The sequence below is a fragment of the Ornithodoros turicata genome, unplaced genomic scaffold, assembly GCF_037126465.1.
Source record: "Ornithodoros turicata isolate Travis unplaced genomic scaffold, ASM3712646v1 ctg00000746.1, whole genome shotgun sequence".
Lineage (NCBI taxonomy): Eukaryota > Metazoa > Arthropoda > Arachnida > Ixodida > Argasidae > Ornithodoros > Ornithodoros turicata.
This window is the reverse complement of record NW_026999400.1, coordinates 36658-48231: the sequence shown is the minus strand read 5'-3', so window position 1 is coordinate 48231 and position 11574 is coordinate 36658. Positions and strand designations below refer to the sequence as shown.

Below are 11574 nucleotides of genomic sequence, written 5' to 3'. Positions count from 1 at the left end.
CAGTGGTCTACTTCTTTACGTTATCACAACTAGTTTTGGGAATCCCGGGCCACTTCTTCAATCCTGGGATTTCGGGACTGTTGCGTGGGTGGGGGACGGGATTTTGGGGTTGAGATAAAGCCGCGACTGCGTACGTGGACAGCATTTCTGCAGTAACTCTGACCTTTCCTGTATGCGTTTTTGTGCGTATCTCTCCTCAGTGATCTGCGTCTACATGTCAATCAAAACCCTTGTCATTCTCAGACTATGGATTTATATGGACTCAAAATCCACGAAATATGCACGCAAATATGCAACAAAAAATGCAGAAACATCATGTCTTGTTTTTATCTAAACAACACATCTTATTACATCTTATACATTTATCTAAGCAACACATACAAAGTCTTGTTTTTATCTTCTCGCACGTCTTCAACATTTGCGCAAAAGCATGCAACGTAAATCCAACCAAGCCCTAACCTGCAAAATATGCTTTTTCATGTGTGTCAAAATTTGTACCATTGCATTCGAATGGCCCTAAGGCATGCACATATCTTCTATTGGAAGTTGTGCATACGCAGGAAAAAAAAACATGCTGAACATTCAGATCAGCGGTCTGGTCATAAGTTAATGTTTTCCATTGCGTTCTAGTATGCGGTGCTTTTTATAAAAAAGACTGCTGAGGTCTTTTTCATGTTCTCCTCGAAAATGAGGCTCAGTAGTTTTATACGCAGTTGTCACATGTAGCGCCACTCGATTTATTTAATACTAGGTGAAACCAAGCTTCGATTTACAGAGACTGACGCGTCGAAACCTGGCAAGAAACTGGAAATAAGTGCACCTGGCTGCTTAACGTTGAAGAAAAAGTTTGATGTCTAGACTCCAAATGGTACATTTGCCAAGTTACGTTGAGGGAGACGTGCGTGTAGTATCTTTCATAGAGGCCCCCAAAAGTTTTCAGTATTTTGCTACATCTCCCGCACTTCATCTTCATCAGCTCATCTTCAGCACTCGATACGCAAAACCACACACTCGTTGAATCGCGTTACTTCCGCGGGAAGTTACTATTCTCTGTTGGTGTGCTCACTGTGTGCTGACGGCACCACACATGCCGTTCAATGCCGGCAATACCCCGCCAAGGAGCCAAGGAGCTCAGGCGCGGGTCTCTCAGGCATGAACACTCGAAGCCCCCTCACCGCACCACACAAGCAAGGAAATATGCGTACACTATTAGGGTGCTTCGAAGGCAGCTAAGCACAAAACACTGTGAATCATTCAAACCTGTGCTAGAAATTAAACAACTCGAAGTTATTCCGCGATTGTGCCAACAGTAGCTTTGCGGGATTCCACGAGGTGAAAAATAAACACCGGTACTGCCCAGCTCGAGATTTTTAAAAAGTTGTGACATGCCCATGTGACAAAGGTTTCATAAAACAACATGTTGAGCTACATGAAGGAGTCATACTCCTTGTTGTCACACCAGGAGATGGATTCAAAACGCACGTTTTATGTCATGTTTATACGTAGGGAGTGACATTTTCGGGTTAAACCTGATTCTGCCCGGTTATTCCCCCTGAACTGACCTCCGACCCACTCGGGTTAAACCCAATTTCTCCCCGAATTCCAGTCACTATGAAATCCTCAAGTGACGTTTCCACTGAAGACGAACAAAGGTTGCCACGTGTAACACATGTAACAAATGGGTCACTTACGTTCCCAGAAATACAACCATGTGTGTCAGCACTGTCTATGCCTTCGGGGATTACCGCTGGTGTGTCACCCACAAGAAACAAATAATAATACAGTCGACCCCCGTTTATCCGGACGGTGCCGTTCCCGGCGAAATCGTCCGGATACCGGGGCATCCGGATAAATGAAATGACCAAATAGAAACGTCCTACAGAGCAAGGTTTAACTAAAACACAGAAATCTCGTCAATGACAGCTGTTACATAGTAGTGTAGGCAATCAATTCCTGCAAACTTTTGCTAATTTTATACAGTTGAGCCACGCTGTTGCGCTGCACTGGCGTCATCGGCACCGTCTTGCTGCACATCATCCGAGGCAACAGCAGCAATCACACCGTCATCAGTCATAGCTGCACACGCGTCATCATCCTTATCAACGTCAACGTAGTCAGAAACCGCAGCATCATCTACGGCAGTCACAGTGAGCCTCTGCATCAGGGATCGCAGCTCAGCTAGGGGAATGTCTTCATCGGCCAACGGGCCGTAAGCAGCAGGCCCTCAGATTCGAGTTTTCCCCTCTAGAACCGGACAGTTGCTCGAGATATTTCCAAGTTACTCGACGGGTCAACGTGACCCAACGCACACAAATAGAAAAGGGGGTCAGTGCACGGTTGTCTCCCCTACGGAGGAATGTAGGTCCCTGACATGTGACGGGAATCACCCCAACACAGCGAAAAGGGTGACGAAGCGGGGTCAGAGTCTCCTCTTACTCATGGTAGTCCGGATAACTGAAGCTGGATTACAAGAATTTTCGACTTTCGTTCCCTGGAATTCTTGTCCGAGTCCGGAAGCTGAAGTCCGGATAAACGAGAACAAAATACATGGAGGAAAATCCGTTCCCGTGCCTTTTGTCCGGATAACGCGGGATCCGGATAAATGAAGTCCGGATAAACGGGGGTCGACTGTAATAAGATTAGGGAAGGACGATAACACCCGAAGGCACAATTATCGCCCGATTTCTCCCTGAATTACAGATTTTAAAATAGTGCCCGGTTCCCCCCCCTCCAAACCTGAGACAAGTATTTAACCTTAAAAAGTCACTCCTTACTTACACACACTGTGAAATATCGAAATTATCTGCATGTAACGCACATTCCATTTTACCTGGAAACAAGGAGCACGTTAAAGTACGATCATACTACTATACATATCATATATGGGACTCCGCTCTGTTTAGGCAAACGTCACGGACTAAAGTGGCAAAGATAGCACCCCCAAAGCGTCGGTCCAACGCGCTATCCAATGCGCTATGCAATTCCGTCTGTCGAAAAAGAAATGGCAGAGCCTGTTGACTTATCAGATAACATTTCCGAGTTCGCCAGAAACGAGGAAAGAAACATAGTTTTATAAGTTTCTAACTATGTACCTTATGCTCTGTTTATATCTTTACAGTATTCTAACCAACAGTGTTGTACTCATAATGAATGTGTACAAAAGAGGTGTGTACACAAAAGTGTAGTATAACCAGTGATGGCCACTAACTACTTCTAGAGTAGTTTAACTATAACTACTAACTACTTCGTAATGGAGTAGTTTAACTAGTAGTTCAACTACTTTTCAGGTGAGTAGTTAAAACTACTTCTTTAGCTACTGCAATATATTTTAACTACATCTATAACTACTTAACGTTGTCCATCAACACCAATCCGTTGTAGCGTTCTTGGACATCTAAATATGAATCACAAGCAGTGATAATGATATTTAAAATACACTCTTGTGCCTACGTCGCTTAATTCCACTGCCTGCCTCTTGTATATTATGCGCCGACAAAAGAGCTTGCTGCGGAAATATTTTCTATGGAGTGAAAGCTTCCGCTATAAAGTTACGTGGATCATACGATGGACCATGTACGAGATTTACGCTCGGGCTCCTTCGTCACAGATCAATGCGCCACGCACAAATAAGTTGCAGAATTATTTCACAGCAAATGAGGCTTCACTAGACAAGCATTAAAAGTGAAGATTTAGTACACATGCACGGCACAATTGCTCTGCACCTCCGTTCTCATCAAACAACTAGCTCAAGGTAAAAGTCGGAAGCACAATCGTGCCGCAAAGCTTGTGGCAAAATCTGAAGTAGTTGGCGCCTGCAGTAACCTAACTACTGTAGTTAACTACTCGAAATAGATAGTTTAACTAGTAGTTGCCACTACATTTCTGCAAGTAGGTCATAACTACTTTTTAGCTACAATCACCATCAGTGAGTATAACGTAGTAAAGATTTTGAGTACTGCTGAAGCATTTTTATTCTTTTGTAGCTGATAATTTGGTGTTTTGTGGTGCAAACGCAACTCTGGCCATGGTGCTTTCTTTTCTTTTTTTTTTTCTTTTTTTCGCACTTCCATTATTTCTGTACCAGGCCTAGGGTTGCCACCTTTCGTAGTGAAAAATACCGGCTGAGGGAGAGGAGGTGGAATAGAGGGAAAGGAGGAAAGGCTCGCGGGAAAGGGAAGTCGGTGAGGGGTGGAAGACCACACACAGAAAACAGAGAGATAGAGAGAGAGCTCAAGATAATACGAGGAAACATGTGTTCCTGTGCGTAATAATAATAATGAATAACTAAGGAAAGAACTGGTGACTGCGGAGTTGGGTCTATATGCTCCAGAATTATTCAAGCTGTAGTGGAATGTTGAAGGGAAAACCCCGCAAAAGCCCATATGAAAGGTCTTGAGTCACAAATACCGGCAAAAGGCTGCCGGTATCACCTTCCTCCGGTATAACCGGCCTGGTGGCAACCCTAACCAGGCCCCGCATCGGTTCACACCACCGGACCCCCGTGCCTGCCTCGAGAAGCCCCTGGTGGTAGCATCATATGCGATACTACACAGGTACTTGAGTACAACGGCACTTCGTAACCAATAATGCAAGCAACGACGAAGGGTAAAATGTCCCCTTTTGCCTTTGTTCATCTGCTTCAGCTCTACCAACACATGGTACTCAAAACAAAAGTTATACAAAATGCTGCCAAGGCAAGTGTCACGCAGCATCACACTCCAACGGCAAGCTGTCCCGGAAGCTGGTACGTCCTGCATCTTGGGAGTTATACGGCAGGTCGCAAATACGCTTTCGCGTTTTGATGCAACGGGCACAGCATTGCTCAACATTTGGCATCAATGAGTCACGTGTTCCTCTTTGGCACCGTCAGTGTGCATGATATCAGAGACACTTAGGCGGTGCAACTAACGCGTTGCGCCACTGTGACACTACTTTCACACGTGACGTATTTAATCACTGAAGCACTTTGCAAGGTTCACTTTTCACTGCCTGCATCCGGTAGCACATACAGTTGTAAACTTTCTCCCATGGGAATGTGAAAATTCTGCTTCGCATTATCGCATGTTCGTGTTGTGTGTGAATGAATATGGTGCTATCCGTGCTAGGTACATGGTTACGTATACCGCCCATCATGTCTTTGCAGTATGCATTTTTGACAACATAGCAGCAATGCATCAGGGGAGACAAACTTCACCAGTCTCCCCTATCTCTAAATTTCCCACTGCCTGGATTGTATTCTCTGTGACTATGTTTGTTGTATACTGGGGCATGCCGGAGAACATTGGTTACCCAAGAAAAAGAGAGTCCCCACACTAGACACTTCAGTACTGCTCTGCGTGATCGGTCCGCACTGAACGCCTTCAGCCAGTGGCGTAGCCACGGGGGGGCTAGGGGGGGCTCGAGCCCCCTCTACCTGCCCCGGACCGACCCACACAAATCGTGCAAATCCGAGAACATAATATATAGGGGGACCACTGTGACGATCGCGAAAGTTCTTGCAGTTCATGGCGTCTATCTAAGAAGCACTCTTGAATGGTTTTCAAAGTATGAGCTTTTCAAAATACTTACAATCTCGTGACACCACCTCATTGGTCATGACAGCCTATACATGTAGTCGTACTGTGAACGTCTCAATAAACTATTTTCGCTCCTTTTTTTAATCCTCAGTTTGCAGTGTGCACAAGTATGTGTGTGTTGTCGACACAGGATCAGCGGGGGGGGGGGGGGGGGGGGGGGGAGTTTTCGTATCGAGCCCCCCTACCTTGGAGGTCTGGCTACGCCACTGCCTTCAGTCCACTCAACGTTCAACCAAAAGATGGTGACAGTAAAACCTCAGCACAATCCTTCGCACCTACGCTGGTAAGCACGGTAATATGTACCATAGTGTCTTCAACAGTGCTTCCCAAACTGTGGGTTGTGGCAGCTTCAGCGAAGGGTCGCAAAGCAGCTCGGGAACCCGAAAAAAGGGATGGCTACTGTTTTCCGCTGAAGTCAACTTCCCGAATTTCAGGCAGGGTTGGCAGGGTATTTGTAAATATAAATCGAGGTACTTGTAAATCGAGGTCCAAGGTGTGCAGTGCACAAATACCTCACAAAACCATGGCAAATTGATTTGAATAAGTTTTATTTTTGAAAATACTGCGTAATTGTGCTTTGCACCATACTTTCTGTAGGGCCTATCCCGTTTAGAAGAGATGACAGAAGTCTGACACTTGACTCATGCACCCGGTCCTCAAAGTACCGTATTGCGCGCAGATGAGACTGTTTCCCACGGCAAATATCACGCTTGTCACCGGCTGTCAGGACTGAACGCCTAATTCTCTTGGAACGGCAATATGTTTCAATCTCGGAGACCTGGTCCAAACTCACAACTGTTCGGCTGTAAACGCCCGAATTATTCTTTCAGGAAATGGTGAATCATGTTTGTGGAACGTAGTGGCGTTGGGACATTGTATGTTTGACCTTGGCAGCATGTACTGAGGAACTTTCATTATCCTCCGGTCCATTGGCCTGTGCTCTCTACTTTCGTAACGCCCGTTCGTATATCGAGGTCAGAATGGCTTGGCTACTTGGGTCCCTACTTGGCTACGGACCCTACTTGGGTCCGTTCCCTAATAATCCATTCATAGTTCGGATACATCGTGCATATTACATCAAAGCAGTGATGGCCACTAACTACTTCTACAGTAGTTTAACTATAACTACTAACTACTTTGCGATTGAGTAGTTTAGCTACTAGTTCAACTACTTTTCAGGGGAGCAGTTAAAACTACTACTTTAACTACTGCAATGTAGTTTAACTACATTTACAACTACTGCAATGTACTTCAATTACATCTATAACTACTTAACGTTGTCCATCAACACCAATCCCTTGTGGTGTTCTTGGACACCCAAATATGAATCACAAGCAATGATAAACTTATGTTCAAGCAATTGCTATGATCGTCAAGTACAAAGCTTGAGGCGGGATTCTTTCTGTGCCTACGCGATAAACTAAGTTACAGAATTATTTCACAGCAAATGAGGCTTCACTAGACAAGCATTAAAAGTGAAGATTTAGTACACATGCACGACACAATTGCTCTGCACCTCCGTTCTCATCAAACAAGTAGCTCAAGGTAAAAGTCGGAAGCACAATGGTGCCGTAAAGCTTGCGGCAAATTCGGAAGTACAGTCGACCCCCGTTTATCCGGACTTCATTTATCCGGATCCCGCGGTATCTGGACAAAAGGCCCGGGAACGGATTTTCTTCCATGTATTTTGTTCTCGTTTATCCGGACTTCAGCTTCCGGACTCGGACAAGAATTCCAGGGAACGAAAGTCGAAAATTCTTGTAATCCAGCTTCAGTTATCCGGACTACCGTGAGCAAGAGGAGACGCTGACCCCGCTTTGTCACCCTTTTTGCTGTGTTGGGGTTATTCCCGTCACACGTCAGGGACCTACATTCCTCCATAGGGGAGACAACCGTGCACGATGACCCCCTTTTCTGTTTGTGTGCGTTGGGTCACGTTGACCAGTCGAGACATTTGAAAATATCTCGATCAACTGTCCGTTTCTAGAGGGGAAAACTCCAACGCGAGGGCTTGCAGCTTACGGTCCGTTGGCCGATGAAGACATTCCCCTAGCTGAGCTGCGATCCCTGATGCAGAGGCTCACTGCGACTTCCGTAGATGATGCTGCGGTTTCTGACTACGTTGACGTTGATAAGGATGATGACGCGTGTGCAGCTATGACTGATGACGGTGTGATTGCTGCTGTTGCCTCCGATGATGTGCAGTAAGACGTTGCCGATGACGCCAGTGAGAAACAAGGCTCCGACATTGACATTCTTCGAGCAGCGCAACAGCGTGGCTCAAATCTATGCAATTAGCAAAATTTTGCAGGAAACGAGTGCCTACACTACTATGTAACAGCTGTCATTGACGAGATTTCTGTGTTTTAATTAAACCTTGCTCTGTAGGACGTTTCTATTCGGTCGTTTCATTTATCCGGATGCCCCGGTATCCGGACGATTTCGCCGGGAACGGCACCGTCCGGATAAACGGGGGTCGACTGTAGTTGGCGCCTTCAGTAACCTAACTACTGTAGTTAACTACTTAAAATTGTAGTTTAACTAGTAGTTGCCACTACATTTCTGCAAGTAGTTGAAAACTACTTTTTAACTACAATCAGGTAGTTTAACTAGTACATGTAGTTAACTACTGGCCATCACTGCATCGAAGTATAGTTACATTACAGCCTTTGGAATTAAGCTTATTAAAATATTTTGCACGTGGCATGCCAGCCTACTCGATTAGTCAACTTTATTTTCTGTCTAAAAGGCAACAGCAATATCCCGTTGAGGAACGCATCTGTCGGCAACACCAGAGAAACAGGAACGTGGCTACTCCTCTAAGGCAGGTAAAAACTGAGAAGTCAAATGGGACCTACAAACAGCTCCAGCTCACAGCTTTATCTTCAACTTTGAGCGGACAGATTCGGGGATGACTGCAAATATAATATGCACATGAGTGTGTGTCACACATACGTTCCATAATGATAATCTAAGGCAGCTATACAAGTAGCGTGAGGATGCTTACATGTTTTAACGTGAGTCATGTCACAGAACGGCCTATTATTCGTCTGCTTGCACCTGCAGAGAAGGTACTTCTTTGTCTCCTTTACAGTAAAGTGTATGGGCTTGATCGGGTGCTCCATCTTCTTGTGGGAGGAATCGCAAAATGGCTGAAACGTTTAATAAAAGTCACACCAGGTGCAGGTAATGTGTGTGAGGCAATCCTTCATGTTTCTGCTGGCCCTTCTGCAATGTGCAATGCAGCAACAAGATGTACAAGTAGTTTTGCTATGAACAACTGTTGCTGGGTTGCACAGGCAGGGGTATGTGCAGTGCTTGAAAGAAAAGTGCATCCCAGTCTATCAAATTATCAAATCAAAGCAAATTATCAAGTTAGCAAAACAAATTATCAAAGCAAGACAGAATACAACACTTTTGTAACAAAGTCACAAGAATAAAATGCCCAAATTGAATTGTGAAGTCCCATTAGCGCAATACCAACCTGCTTATTGCTCAGACCACAGGCACACCACACATATTTCCTGCCTTCTTCAAGTAGAACATAAGCGGGGATACCGTTTCGCTATCTGCCCTTTCCTTGCTGGGTCCTCTGAGGGTGGGACGGGCTTTGGTTCTGCCGCTTCTGTCGAACACTATAAGGCATGACACAGGACGTTGAGTCCGCTCGTAATGGAGTTCTGCACAGTCCGAAAAACACTCCTACTGTTGCATGCATCCGATAAAGTCCCCAAAAGCAGAATGACTCTGCAAAGTTTCCTCAAAGTAAGTGTAGTGTATGTCATGATACACACAAAAATGGCGCTTCTTTTGCATCAGAGAAACCAAAACCAAACGGTCAAGCCAGGGACTGAAACCGAAACAAATATTGGCCAAAAAAATGCCTGCATGTCATCACATTAGACAAGGAGACATGAACTGTGTGCTTTTGTACCATCTCCATGGATGAATCTGTAGTTTGCAATGCGACCGAAAATGTTTAGTCTTTTTCTGTGTTTACACGTAGAATAGTACGGTCTGTACGTTTGAACAGCAAATGCGCAACAATGCTTGGTTTTCTTTATATGATACAGTGTACTTACTGAAGACATACACAGAGCCGGCTTGAATGGGTGTCGACGGAGAGCGGTTCTGAGCAGATATGACATTGTTGTGACCTGGTCGTATAACAGAATGACCTATTATGTACACGTCAAGCAGAGAGGAGAAGAGAGTGCATTATCAATCGTGTCCCCGATATAAATTGTGAAGCAGTAACAGTGGAAAGGCACTAAGGAGAACTGCAGTATTTCTGCTAAATACCAACGAGTACAATATAGTCTGGAAAAACTTGTAACGTATTCACACTATTGCTACAGTTCCCAGTGTGCCTGCTACAATACACTAGTAAATGTGTGGCTCCGACAATAAAATAAAGCAAAATAAAGCAGCTTTCGACAATAAAAAAAAAAATAAAGCAGCTTTTCAACGTCAAGATAATAAAAATGCGACTCAGTGACTCCATGAGTGCCGCTCCTACTGTACTTTGCTACGAAACAATCCTGCGTTCTTTGTTGAGCGAGTTCTTCATTCGAAGGGTTCACAATTATTGGCAGGGGCATATATGGGGTGTGAGGGTCCAGATACCCTGGCCCAGCTTCACCATCTTGTTTTTTTTTTTTTTTTAACCACTTCCCCATTTCTTGTGCTCAGACATGAACTTGTTGTGACAAATGGAAAGTTGTCGTATATATTAAGGATATGGATTATTTGGTGTATCTGTGACTGTACACAGCTATCTGACATTTAAATTAACTTGACTAGTGTTAGAGCAGTAAGAATCCATCGCCAGGCATCATAACCTGCCAAATAAATTCAGTTAAATAGCTACGAGTTACGGTGCTCACGACAGACACTACACAAGGCTTGGCCGTCCGAATTTTACATTTCATTTCTTCGTTAATTCGTCGGTGCTTGATGCATTTCATATGTAGCCGGTGCCACAAAACTCCAAACCAATAAAGCCAAATCAACATATGGCCCTGTTACGTCAGTTTCACTGGCTTGAATTTAATAACGACCCTACGACCTTACTCTAGCCTACCGCATGCTACAAATGCCAGTTTCGTATCACAAACACTACACCTGCATCCGAACTTACACTGCTTACACACCCTCAGCCTCATTTCAGCAAGTCTGAAGCGGTGGCAAGGTTCACCTGACTTTGCCATCTGACCAGATGATTCGATAAATAACTGAGACCGCGAAGGGGTTATGAACTCAATGCTACACGCAAAATTCGCAAGTGTCAGCTTCCTTACATCTTATTTTTCGGTAAAACGAGCTAGCCGCTCCCTGATGAGCTGTTTTTGGACAAAAACGCATGACATAGTATTGCATACCGGCAAAAGTTGCGACAACCGAGAATGCGGAGACAGACGACCACAAACCCAAGCGTTCTTGTCTTGTCCAGTGTTGCCTTGGCTTAGGGCTTAGTGGCTTAGCCGAATGGCCGAATGCGACAACGACGAAGGCACGACTGGACACGACCTGAGGCTTTTGCTTATACTCAAGGAATGATGCGTTACATCTTTTTTTTTATGCATTTCCGAGGGTAAGTCAAATAAAAGGAAAGAAGAGCGAGCCAGCCTGTGACGTCAGTGCTAGTTTTTGGTTTCGGTTTTACAGTTGCCTGCATTGCATACTTTCGAAATTCATGGAAAGGTGTGATCGTAGCGTTGTGGTAGTAGCGTATCGAACAACGACAGCATCAACTTTATTTTGTGATTATGATTGGGAAGCTTCTTCGTCGGGCGGTGAAAGTGGCGTGTACAGGGACTCCTCGTTGACTTGCTCTAGCAAAGTGACCTTTACGGGGCTCAAAGAGAGCTAAACTTACCTCCTGTTCATACGTCACTTGCCACACGTTTTTCTTTTTTCTCGAATACCCTTGTGTCGCCTCCCCTTTTCTTGTTCCCCCCCCCCCTCAATGTTTTTCTTTCTTCAACTTTTATTATGG

The 11574-nt window shown here is 44.8% G+C and overlaps 1 long non-coding RNA gene across 1 annotated transcript; it reads right to left on the bottom strand.

The window, feature by feature from the left end:
• Positions 1–8615: 8615 nt before the first annotated feature.
• On the bottom strand, positions 8616–11088 carry LOC135374748 (uncharacterized). The gene is made up of 4 exons (XR_010417104.1): positions 10958–11088; positions 9659–9733; positions 9061–9211; positions 8616–8728 (listed from the first exon to the last, which is right to left on the bottom strand). It is a non-coding gene; the product is annotated as an uncharacterized LOC135374748 (long non-coding RNA).
• Between the last annotated feature and the right edge of the window lie 486 nt (positions 11089–11574).